This window comes from Siphateles boraxobius, unplaced genomic scaffold, assembly GCF_051911475.1.
Source record: "Siphateles boraxobius isolate OS27281-9 unplaced genomic scaffold, OSU_SipBor_1 5, whole genome shotgun sequence".
Taxonomy (NCBI): domain Eukaryota; kingdom Metazoa; phylum Chordata; class Actinopteri; order Cypriniformes; family Leuciscidae; genus Siphateles; species Siphateles boraxobius.
Genome location: NW_027509141.1, coordinates 17206380 through 17220183, shown reverse-complemented (window position 1 = coordinate 17220183; position 13804 = coordinate 17206380).

Genomic DNA, 13804 nt, shown 5'->3' with positions numbered 1-13804 from the left:
TCAGTAGTGGGATCGCGCCTGTGAATAGACACTGCAGTGCAGCCTGAGCGATACAGCGAGACTCAGTCTTTTGTGTTCACAGTTACAGTGTCAAAAAAAAATTTACTGCAACAATTCATTATTTTTAATTAGAGTTTCAAGGTTGTTTATTAGATGTCAATATATTACAATTATAATAATACATAGCCTATTCAACAATCGTAAAACAACGTCTGTAAAGATAGCCTATATAGCCTAGCAAATGATTCATTTATTAAACTAAAATCAGTTCGATTGAAAAATAATAAGTTGCGTTAAAATGAATGAGAGCATATAAGATAAATACTCTTGGTATAGCCTATATGCGTTATGAAAAGTTATGTCTGGAAAACTTTGGCTATGGTTAAACGGTTATTGTGTGATTTTGCTCAAACAACCTGAGGCATCAGTTTTTTTAATGCAATCCTGAAAATCCTTATATTTGACAATAAACGCTACAAAAGAGATTGTAAAAAGCTTCAGTTCACTGTGCTTACGGTAGTCTAGTCTAACAGTCTTCTTTCATATAGAGCGCTCTGAATAAACACTCTTATTCTAATTGCATAATGAAATGTATTAACTCTTGATGAAAGTTTTAGAAAACTTATATATGTTTAAACAGCTGTTTTTTTTATGTTGTTGCAAAATCAAATTCAAGCATGAATTTGAAAATAAATAATTATAAAGAAAACATCCCACTTACCCTTAAAAAAGCCACCAAAGAGATTTCAAAAAGCTTTAATTAACCCTGTTTTATTGTAACATAATCATCTGTTTTCATACACTAGATGGCGCTGTGAGCCACTAGATTCAGCATCAGTGCTGATTCTCACAGCTCTCGCCGGGTGCAGTGGCGCGCGTCTGTAATCCAAGATACTGGGAGGCTGAGGCTGGAGGATCGCTTGAGCTCAGGGCTTCTGGACTGCAGTGGACTATGTCGATCGGGTGTCCGCACTAAGTTCGGCATCGATATGGTGCTTCTGGGGAAGCCCGGGACCACCAGGTCGTCTAAGGAGGGGCGAACCGGCCCAGGTCGGAGACGGAGCAGGTCAAAGTCCCCGTGTCGATCAGTAGTGGGATCGCGCCTGTGAATAGACACTGCAGTGCAGCCTGAGCGATACAGCGAGACTCAGTCTTTTGTGTTCACAGTTACAGTGTCATAAAAAAAATTTACTGCAACAATTCATTATTTTTAATTAGTGTTTCAAGATTGTTTATTAGATGTCAATATATTACAATTATAATAATACATGGCCTATATTCAACAATCGTAAAACAACATATGTAAAGATAGCCTGTATAGCCTAGCAAAAGATTCATTTATTAAACTAAAATCAGTTTGATTGAAAAATAATAAGTTGCGTTAAAATGAATGAGAGCACATAAGATAAATACTCTTGGTATAGCCTATATGTGTTATGAAAAGTTATGTCTGGAAATCTTTGGCTATGGTTAAACGGTTATTGTGTGATTTTGCTCAAACAACCTGAGGCATCAGTTTTTCTAATGCAATCCTGAAAAATCCTTATCTTTGACAATAAACGCTACAAAAGAGATTGTAAAAAGCTTCAGTTCACTGTGCTTACGGTAGTCTAGTCTAACAGTCTTCTTTCATATAGGGCGCTCTGAATAAACACTCTTATTCTAATTGCATAATGAAATGCAATAACTCTTGATGAAAGTTTTAGAAAACTTATATATGTTTAAACAGCTGTTGTGTTTTTTTTATGTTGTTGCAAAATCAAATTCAAGCATGAATTTGAAAACAAATAATTATAAAGAAAACATCCCACTTACCCTTAAAAAAAGCCACCAAGGAGATTTCAAAAAGCTTTAATTAACCCTGTTTTATTGTAACATAATCATCTGTTTTCATACACTAGATGGCGCTGTGAGCCACTAGATTCAGCATCAGTGCTGATTCTCACAGCTCTCGCCGGGTGCAGTGGCGCGCGTCTGTAATCCAAGATACTGGGAGGCTGAGGCTGGAGGATCGCTTGAGCTCAGGGGTTCTGGACTGCAGTGGACTATGTCGATCGGGTGTCCGCACTAAGTTTGGCATCGATATGGTGCTTCTGGGGAAGCCCGGGACCACCAGGTCGTCTAAGGAGGGGCGAACCGGCCCAGGTCGGAGACGGAGCAGGTCAAAGTCCCCGTGTCGATCAGTAGTGGGATCGCGCCTGTGAATAGACACTGCAGTGCAGCCTGAGCGATACAGCGAGACTCAGTCTTTTGTGTTCACAGTTACAGTGTCAAAAAAAAATTTTACTGCAACAATACATTATTTTTAATTAGTGTTTTAAGATTGTTTATTAGATGTCAATATATTACAATTATAATAATACATAGCCTATATTCAACAATCGTAAAACAACATATGTAAAGATAGCCTATATAGCCTAGCAAATGATTCATTTATTAAACTAAAATCAGTTTGATTGAAAAATAATAAGTTGCGTTAAAATGAATGAGAGCACATAAGATAAATACTCTTGGTATAGCCTATATGCGTTATGAAAAGTTATGTCTGGAAAACTTTGGCTATGGTTAAACGGTTATTGTGTGATTTTGCTCCAACAACCTGAGGCATCAGTTTTTTTAATGCAATCCTGAAAATCCTTATCTTTGACAATAAACGCTACAAAAGAGATTGTAAAAAGCTTCAGTTCACTGTGCTTACGGTAGTCTAGTCTAACAGTCTGCTTTCATATAGAGCGCTCTGAATAAACACTCTTATTCTAATTGCATAATGAAATGCAATAACTCTTGATGAAAGTTTTAGAAAACTTATATATGTTTAAGTAACCAGGTGGAAAGAAGCGTAAATGGATGGAGAAGCATAGGTTACTGTAAAGCTACGTCTTAGTTGGTGATTATCTTGGCGAAAGCCGAGTACAAATCAGCATGAAGTTTTAACATCTACTCTCGTGTAATGGAAATCATGAAGATCTGGATACGTCCAGTGACTGCGGTGAATAGTGCTGCTTGCAACAAGGGAAAGACCTTGTGACAGCCTGGAGAGACAGCTGACAGGAGGAAAGAGACCCCAATGGGGCTGGTAAGGGTTAGCTACCCTTGTCGGCAGTATCCAGCTCTGTGTTTACAGGATGCTGGAGACACCCGCCCAAGGCTTCTGAAAAATTAAAGAGGAAAATACCCCTAGAGTCTGCGAGAGCAGGGGCGGAAGATGACTCAATGGTGGACAACATGGTTAACGACTTTGGAATGGAAACGGATATGAGTATAGAGAGTACTTCACAAAAGACTAGTTCAGGTTCTGCAGTTAGCAAAGCCATTGAACTCCAAGCTTGTGTCTGTGGCTGGAGCAAGGCGACAACGGTCAGGGGTTTGAAGATTCATCAAGGGAAAATGAAATGCTTGAGGGAGAAGGGACAAGGGCCTCGCATTGATCAGTACTTCTTACGAAGTCAGTCAAGTCAGTCGAATGAAATCCAGCGACAGGAAGCAAACCACAGTTCGCAGGATATCAGCACCCCTGTCATAGAGGAGAGGAGGGTTTGCACAGTTAGTGATGAACACATTGATTCTTGTGAAGCCGGTCAGACTAACCAGCATAAGAGAGAAAAGAACCTCAACGGGCATAGGCCTGGAGTTAGATGGCCAAGAGCTTGTGAGAAAACTGCATGGGACACGGTAAACACAGATCTATGCTTTGCATTAGAAAGATTAACTGGTACAGTTGAAAAGAAGCTGGATAAATTTGGGGACATCATTTACGCATATGGAAGTGAGAGGTTTGGTGTGGAAAAAAGGAAGGAAAAAGTACAAACTACTCCTGGATTGTCTAGACGGCAGCAGAAAATTGAAGGGTTAGTTAGAGAAAGGAGACAGCTGAGGAAGCAATGGAAAAGAGCGGAACAAAGTCAGAAGGAGGGACTCAATCTCTTACAAAGGGCCATAAAAGATAAGCTTGCAACATTACGCAGAGCTGAGCGCCTACGGAAACGCTACAAAAAGAAGGAGCGTGCGAGGGCTAATTTCTATAAAGATCCATTCAAATTCGCGAAGAAGTTATTCACCAGTGAGAAGAATGGCACTTTAAAAGCATCTAGGGTTGAGCTAGAGAGATATTTGGAGGAAACACATACAGATGCAAAAAGGCATAAGCCTATGTCTATTCCGTCAGACATCCCACCTGTCAATCCACCAGAATACCAAATGGAGGTCTGTGCACCTAAGTGGAAAGAGATAGAGCAGGTTGTGAGAAAGGCAAGGGCTTCATCATCTCCAGGGCCTAATGGAGTTCCGTACAGAGTGTACAAGAGTGCTTCAGGAGTTCTACGAATTCTGTGGAAATTGATAAAAGTGGCTTGGGAAAAGCAGGTTGTACCTAGAGCATGGCGCAGAGCAGGGGGAGTCTTTATACCCAAAGAAAAAGATGCTACAAGCATCAGTCAGTTTCGCCCTATTTCACTATTAAACGTCGAAGGCAAGATTTTCTTCAGCATTATTGCTCAGAGATTGTCAACCTACCTATTAAAGAATGGCTTCATTGACACTTCAGTTCAAAAAGCGGGCATTCCAGGATTCTCAGGATGCTTAGAACACATCAGTGTTATCTGGCAACGAATTCAATCAGCTAAAAAGGAGAGGAAGGAGCTCCACCTGACATTCCTGGATTTGGCTAATGCATATGGTTCAGTGCCACATGAGCTTCTTTGGGCATCATTTGATTTTTTCAGGGTACCGATGTCGATAACAAATTTAGTGAAAGCCTATTTTGGAGATTTGCAATTTAGTTTCTCAACTCCAGAATTCAGCACTACATGGCAATGCTTAGAGGTTGGAATAATGGCAGGATGCACCATTTCTCCACTGGCTTTTACCATGGCAATGGAAGTAATCATTAGGGCATCAAAATGGGTAGTAGGAGGAGAGCGCTTGGCTTCTGGGATGCGACTACCACCAATCAGAGCATACATGGATGACATGACAACCATGACTACAACGGTAGCCTGCACTAATCGGTTATTGGGGAAGTTAACAGATAATATTGAATGGGCACGAATGCAATTTAAGCCCTCTAAATCAAGGAGCATCTCCATAATTAAAGGCAAGGTAGTAGATAAAACATTCTTCATTAATGGTGAGGCAATACCAACAGTTTCTCAGAAGCCAGTGAAGAGTCTAGGGAGATGGTACGATGGGGATCTAAAGGACACAGTTCGAGTGGGAGAAGTTAGACGACAAGCAGTGGAAGGGTTGAAGAGCATAAACAGCTGTGCTCTACCAGGCAAACTGAAACTCTGGTGCTTTCAGTTTGGTCTACTGCCAAGGTTGCTGTGGCCACTGACTGTGTATGAGGTTTCTTTGACAACAGTGGATAAGCTGGAAGCGTTAATAAGTTCATACATCAGGAAATGGATGGGAGTTCCACGCTGCCTCAGCAGAGTGGGACTTTATAGTAAAGGAGTATTGCAGCTGCCAGTCTCTGCTTTAACCGAGGAGTTTAAGTGTGCCAAGGTCAGACTGGAAATGACTTTAGCAGAGTCATGTGACAAATGTGTAAGGGAGACAGCCCCGGTGGTAAAAACTGGTAGAAAGTGGTCAGCAAAGAAATCTGTAGTAGAGGGGGTTTTGGGCTCAGTTTAGCTCCTCCTAAATGGCACAAGGCAGGCCCAGCCCAAAGGAGGAAGCTGGTAGTCAACGAGGTGCGAAAGCAGGAGGAGAGGATGAGATGTATAAAGGCCATTTCCCAGGCCAAGCAGGGAGAGTGGATGAGATGGGAGAGTGTGGAACAACGCAAAATGGGCTGGCAAGACCTTTGGTCAATGGAAGAGAGTAGGATCAGTTTCCTTATTAGGTCAACATATGATGTTCTCCCATCACCGCAGAACCTAAACCTCTGGGTAGGAGAGGATCCCTCTTGTCCTTTGTGTTCATCACCTGCCACATTAAGGCACATTTTGACAGGATGTAAGGTGGCTCTTAGCCAGGGTCGGTTTACTTGGCGCCATGACCAAGTATTGCGATGTTTGGCTTTAGCATTGGAAGGCAAGCGTAGTATGACCAATAAATTGCCGCCTGTTCTAGCAAAACATTACACGCAGAAGACAATATTCCTCCGCCCAGGCGAGCAACCACCAAGAAAAGGTGCTAACACCAATTCTCGCCCAGGACAACTGGAAGCTGCTAGGGACTGGAAGATGCTGGTTGATCTTGATCAACGGCTTATTTTTCCACCTGAGATTGCCACCACTAACCTACGACCAGATATTGTTTTGTGGTCTGGATCAGCACGCATTGTTCAACTGATAGAGTTAACAGTGCCATGGGAGGATGCGGTAGATGAGGCATATGAGAGGAAGAAACTGCGGTATGCTCATCTGGCCACTGAAGCAGAACAGCAAGGATGGAGAGTCCAGGTTTATCCAGTGGAAGTGGGTTGTCGTGGTTTTGTGGCACACTCTACAACCCGGTTCCTCAGAGACGTCGGATTCAGTGGCCAAGAGTTGCGTCGTACAGTAAAGAACTTATCTGAAGCAGCAGAAAGGAGCAGCAACTGGCTGTGGTTGAGACGGAAAGATTCTAGCTGGCTGTGTACAGGCCGCCATGCTACGGTTTCGTAGAATTCTTGAAAACTTGAAAGGTCTGTTGGTTTATTTGTATAGGTTGTATAGTATTTACAGTCATTACGTTCCTGTGTATATTGCGTGAATGACGGGTGGTTGGGCAGATATTGTGTTTTGCGGTAGGTGGTATGCCATACGGAACCGTTGCCACTGAAACTGCATATTAACGCACCAGTGGGGCTCGACAGCCTTAGTCAAACGGGTTGGCGCGTATGGTTGGGTTGCGGAGAGATTGTGGTTAGGTCTCAGCAGCAACTGTTGGTTTATTTGTATAGGTTGTATAGTATTTACAGTCATTACGTTCCTGTATATATTGCGTGAATGACGGGTGGTTGGGCAGATATTGTGTTTTGTGGTAGGTGGTATGCCATACGGAACCGTTGCCACTGAAACTGCATATTAACGCACCAGTGGGGCTCGACAGCCTTAGTCAAACGGGTTGGCGCGTATGGTTGGGTTGCGGAGAGATTGTGAGATTGTGGTTAGGTCTCAGCAGCAAGAGGGAAGTAGAGGTCAGTAAGCTGGGCTGAGTTGAGTGGGGGACGGAGGGGGGTGACTCTGGGACGCCAGAGTCACTGTCGAGCCCTCTTGAGGTGTCGTGGGCTAGTCGACGAAACACTGAGGACGGAAGGTGCCCACTTGAAGACCCTAGAGATGTTCCCTACTCCGCTCAATCCAGTGGGTTGTTATGGGGGACCGCACTGTGGTTGCAGCCGTTGTGTGTGCTGACGCGCAATACACTGTATTAACACCAGACAGAAGATTCACGTAACCAGATGGAAAGAAGCGTAAATGGATGGAGAAGCATAGGTTACTGTAAAGCTACGTCTTAGTTGGTGATTATCTTGGCGAAAGCCGAGTACAAATCAGCATGAAGTTTTAACATCTACTCTCGTGTAATGGAAATCATAAGCAGCTGTTTTTTTTATGTTGTTGCAAAATCAAATTCAAGCATGAATTTGAAAACAAATAATTACAAAGGAAACATCCCACTTACCCTTAAAAAAAGCCAGCAAGGAGATTTCAAAAAGCTTTAATTAACCCTGTTTTATTGTAACATAATCATCTGTTTTCATACACTAGATGGCGCTGTGAGCCACTAGATTCAGCATCAGTGCTGATTCTCGCAGCTCTCGCCGGGTGCAGTGGTGTGCGTCTGTAATCCAAGATACTGGGAGGCTGAGGCTGGAGGATCGCTTGAGCTCAGGGGTTCTGGACTGCAGTGGACTATGTCGATCGGGTGTACGCACTAAGATCGGCCTCGATATGGTGCTTCTGGGGGAGCCTGGGACCACCAGGTCATCTAAGGAGGGGCGAATCGGCCCAGGTCGGAGACGGAGCAGGTCAAAGTCCCCGTGTCGATCAGTAGTGGGATCGCGCCTGTGAATAGACACTGCAGTGCAGCCTGAGCGATACAGCGAGACTCAGTCTTTTGTGTTCACAGTTACAGTGTCAAAAAAAAATGTACTGCAACAATTCATTATTTTTAATTAGTGTTTCAAGATTGTTTATTAGATGTCAATATATTACAATTATAATAATACATAGCCTATATTCAACAATCGTAAAACAACATCTGTAAAGATAGCCTATATAGCCTAGCAAATGATTCATTTATTAAACTAAAATCAGTTTGATTGAAAAATAATAAGTTGCGTTAAAATGAATGAGAGCATATAAGATAAATACTCTTGGTATAGCCTATATGCGTTATGAAAAGTTATGTCTGGAAAACTTTGGCTATGGTTAAACGGTTATTGTGTGATTTTGCTCAAACAACCTGAGGCATCAGTTTTTTTAATGCAATCCTGAAAATACTTATCTTTGACAATAAACGCTACAAAAGAGATTGTAAAAAGCTTCAGTTCACTGTGCTTACGGTAGTCTAGTCTAACAGTCTTCTTTCATATAGGGCGCTCTGAATAAACACTCTTATTCTAATTGCATAATGAAATGCAATAACTCTTGATGAAAGTTTTAGAAAACTTATATATGTTTAAACAGCTGTTGTGTTTTTTTTATGTTGTTGCAAAATCAAATTCAAGCATGAATTTCAAAACAATAATTATAAAGAAAACATCCCACTTACCCTTAAAAAAAGCCACCAAGGAGATTTCAAAAAGCTTTAATTAACCCTGTTTTATTGTAACATAATCATCTGTTTTCATACACTAGATGGCGCTGTGAGCCACTAGATTCAGCATCAGTGCTGATTATCGCAGCTCTCGCCGGGTGCAGTGGCGCGCGCCTGTAATCCAAGATACTGGGAGGCTGAGGCTGGAGGATCGCTTGAGCTCAGGGGTTCTGGACTGCAGTGGACTATGTCGATCGGGTGTCCGCACTAAGATCGGCATCGATATGGTGCTTCTGGGGGAGCCTGGGACCACCAGGTCGTCTAAGGAGGGGCGAACCGGCCCAGGTTGGAGACGGAGCAGGTCAAAGTCCCCGTGTCGATCAGTAGTGGGATCGCGCCTGTGAATAGACACTGCAGTGCAGCCTGAGCGATAGAGCGAGACTCAGTCTTTTGTGTTCACAGTTACAGTGTCAAAAAAAAAATGTACTGCAACAATTCATTATTTTTAATTAGTGTTTCAAGATTGTTTATTAGATGTCAATATATTACAATTATAATAATACATAGCCTATATTCAACAATAGTAAAACAACATCTGTAAAGATAGCCTATATAGCCTAGCAAATGATTCATTTATTAAACTAAAATCAGTTTGATTGAAAAATAATAAGTTGCGTTAAAATGAATGAGAGCATATAAGATAAATACCCTTGGTATAGCCTATATGCGTTATGAAAAGTTATGTCTGGAAAACTTTGGCTATGGTTAAACGGTTATTGTGTGATTTTGCTCAAACAACCTGAGGCATCAGTTTTTTTAATGCAATCCTGAAAATCCTTATCTTTGACAATAAACGCTACAAAAGAGATTGTAAAAAGCTTCAGTTCACTGTGCTTACGGTAGTCTAGTCTAACAGTCTTCTTTCATATAGAGCGCTCTGAATAAACACTCTTATTCTAATTGCATAATGAAATGCAATAACTCTTAATGAAAGTTTTAGAAAACTTATATATGTTTAAACAGCTGTTGTTTTTTTTATATGTTGTTGCAAAATCAAATTCAAGCATGAATTTGAAAACAAATAATTATAAAGAAAACATCCCACTTACCCTTCTAAAAAGCCACCAAGGAGATTTCAAAAAGCTTTAATTAACCCTGTTCTATTGTAACCTAATCATCTGTTTTCATACACTAGATGGCGCTGTGAGCCACTAGATTCAGCATCAGTGCTGATTCTCGCAGCTCTCGCCGGGTGCAGTGGCGCGCGCCTGTAATCCAAGATACTGGGAGGCTGAGGCTGGAGGATCGCTTGAGCTCAGGGGTTCTGGACTGCAGTGGACTATGTCGATCGGGTGTCCGCACTAAGTTCGGCATCGATATGGTGCTTCTGGGGAAGCCCGGGACCACCAGGTCGTCTAAGGAGGGGTGAACCGGCCCAGGTCGGAGACGGAGCAGGTCAAAGTCCCCGTGTCGATCAGTAGTGGGATCGTGCCTGGGAATAGACACTGCAGTGCAGCCTGAGCGATACAGCGAGACTCAGTCTTTTGTGTTCACAGTTACAGTGTCAAAAAAAAATTACTGCAACAATTCATTATTTTTAATTAGTGTTTCAAGATTGTTTATTAGATGTCAATATATTACAATTATAATAATACATAGCCTATATTCAACAATAGTAAAACAACATCTGTAAAGGTAGCCTATATAGCCTAGCAAATGATTCATTTATTAAACTAAAATCAGTTTGATTGAAAAATAATAAGTTGCGTTGAAATGAATGAGAGCATATAAGATAAATACTCTTGGTATAGCCTATATGCGTTATGAAAAGTTATGTCTGGAAAACTTTGGCTATGGTTAAACGGTTATTGTGTGATTTTGCTCAAACAACCTGAGGCATCAGTTTTTTTAATGCAATCCTGAAAATCCTTATCTTTGACAATAAACGCTACAAAAGAGATTGTAAAAAGCTTCAGTTCACTGTGCTTACGGTAGTCTAGTCTAACAGTCTGCTTTCATATAGAGCGCTCTGAATAAACACTCTTATTCTAATTGCATAATGAAATGCAATAACTCTTGATGAAAGTTTTAGAAAACTTATATATGTTTAAGCAGCTGTTTTTTTTATGTTGTTGCAAAATCAAATTCAAGCATGAATTTGAAAACAAATAATTACAAAGGAAACATCCCACTTACCCTTAAAAAAAGCCAGCAAGGAGATTTCAAAAAGCTTTAATTAACCCTGTTTTATTGTAACATAATCATCTGTTTTCATACACTAGATGGCGCTGTGAGCCACTAGATTCAGCATCAGTGCTGATTCTCGCAGCTCTCGCCGGGTGCAGTGGCGCGCGTCTGTAATCCAAGATACTGGGAGGCTGAGGCTGGAGGATCGCTTGAGCTCAGGGGCTCTGGACTGCAGTGGACTATGTCGATCGGGTGTCCGCACTAAGTTCGGCATCGATATGGTGCTTCTGGGGAGCCTGGGACCACCAGGTCGTCTAAGGAGGGGCGAACCGGCCCAGGTCGGAGACGGAGCAGGTCAAAGTCCCCGTGTCGATCAGTAGTGGGATCGCGCCTGTGAATAGACACTGCAGTGCAGCCTGAGCGATTCAGTGAGACTCAGTCTTTTGTGTTCACAGTTACAGTGTCATAAATAAAATTTACTGCAACAATTCATTATTTTTAATTAGTGTTTCAAGATTGTTTATTAGATGTCAATATATTACAATTATAATAATACATAGCCTATATTCAACAATCGTAAAACAACATCTGTAAAGATAGCCTATATAGCCTAGCAAATGATTCATTTATTAAACTAAAATCAGTTTGATTGAAAAATAATAAGTTGTGTTAAAATGAATGAGAGCATATAAGATAAATACTCTTGGTATAGCCTGTTGTGAACTTTTTCTTCTCAAGTGTAGAAAAGATAGAGTTGCAGACCAGGAGATTGTTGAGGTATAAGTTTTTTATTTCGTCGCTGTAGTCATCTCAATCAAGTCTGACTTCTTCAGTCAAACATTGTAATAAATATACATTATAAGAGGGAGGGATTACATTGTGATGGTGGAAACTCGTATACCAGTTTAGGAACCTGTATTAAAAGAGAGAGGGGAAAACTTATTCAAACCCTGAGACTCCAGAACAGGAGTGACAGGACTCTCTCTTGCTAAGACAAAAGCTCGCGAGAGTCTCCAAGAGTTTCATTAACATGTTTCATTTAACTTACAATAGAAAGAAAACCCGTCTGACAGCTGTATATAGAGACACAGAATAAGACAGGAGTTTCGTGCTCCACAGCTGAATGCTAAATTCAAGTTACAGAACTTTCTCAGTTTATATATGAAACTAAATTAAACATTTGACAAAGTTGTATTCCTTCAATTCCCCCTTTGGGAGTTCTAAATAACTCCCACACTATATACAAATTTAAACAATTAAAAATTAATTCTTGCAACTTGTGATAGTTACAGGCACATAAGGCATGTTCTGTGTTTGTTTTTCTGTAATTGCATGTTGACACAGAAACAAAACATGCAATTAGGGTCCGTGAGTCTTTTCTGGTTGGAACTGTGATTTTCTCGTGATCAATCAAGTTTCTGAACCATGAAGAATTATCTTCAGTCATCTTGGTGTAATTTTGCTGAAAGATCAAGAATGTCTTGTTGGACCAACATGTTTGTGCACAAGTGAGTCCTGGAATGCAGTCATCTTCGGATGTGACATGCACACTCTCTTTCCAGCAAACAAGGCATTTGTGACATATTCATCAGCTCTAAGAATATGTTGTTTCTGGAGTCCGGACTTTGTGCGATCTTCATGATGTGTAGTAGTAGGACAATCTTGATCATGTCGATGGATGACTGAAGGTTTCGTAGTCTCTGCGTTGTTTAGTTTTTTCTTTTTCTTTTCTTTATCCTTTTGTGATAGTTGGCTCGGAAGTGGGTCAAGTTGTTTCTTGAGGTTTTCTTGTGGCTTCATACGCAGATGACGAGGTCAGTGCGTATGGGTCCCCGGGAAGTCATCAGTGGTATCTGCACAGAGTAAGAAAGAAAACAAAAGACAGGAGAGCAGTATTTGTTCTAGGGTTGTACTTTTCTGAGTCTGCTCGACAGTAGAGCAGTATTGGTTCAAACACTAGGGTGGTAAATTTTCCGAGTCTGCAATTGTTGTTCCATCTTTCCCTATTTCTTAAACCTTTGACACCTAAGGAACAGTGAGGTAAGGATGGACTAGGATAGGGCCTATGAGGGAATCTTCACCGAAGGGTTGGCCTCCGATGCCTGTTGCAATCGGTTCTTCCCTCGGCTCCTCACTGGTTCGTGTCCTATCCTTCCCTGTTGGAGCAGGAACAATCTTACAGTGTGACACATGAGTCCAGGTTTTCCTTCCCTGACACAATACTGCAGCTGCTGTAATCAACATCACTTGATGTGGCCCATGCCACTTAGGTTCTAACGGCTTGTTTCTGAATGACTTTATCATGACCCATTGACCTGGGATGATTGTGTGTCCACCTTCTGGTGGAGTCTGCCAACATGACTCAACTCTCCCTCTGGCACTCTGTACCGCCTTTGTTAGGTTTTCACAGTAAGCAATCAGGGCATCTGAGGCAATGTGTACATCAGTATTTCTAAGATCAATCACACCTGGCATCTGCATGGGGCGTCCAGTAATAATCTCATGAGGGCTCAGTCCTACTGTTCTGTTAGGTGATGCTCTCATACTACACAGTACTGCTGGCAGTGCTTCGACCCATGGTACCCCTTTCCTGATGCATTTTGCTTAGTCTGGTTTTGATTGTTCTGTTCGATCGTTCAACCTGTCCTGATGCTTGTGGCCTGTATGGGCAGTGAAGGTTCCACTTAATCTGCAACATTCTAGACACTTCCTTGACTATCTGTCCTGTGAAGTGTGTACCTTGATCTGAGTCAATGCAATCTGGTAATCCCCATCTGGGAATGAAATCAGTGACAAGACATTTAGCAGTATGTGCAGCTGTAGCACGCCCTGTTGGATAAGCTTCTACCCATCTTGAGAACTTATCTATTACTACGAAAACATCAGTTTTTCCCTTACAACGAGGCAATGATATGTAATCAACTTGCAGGTG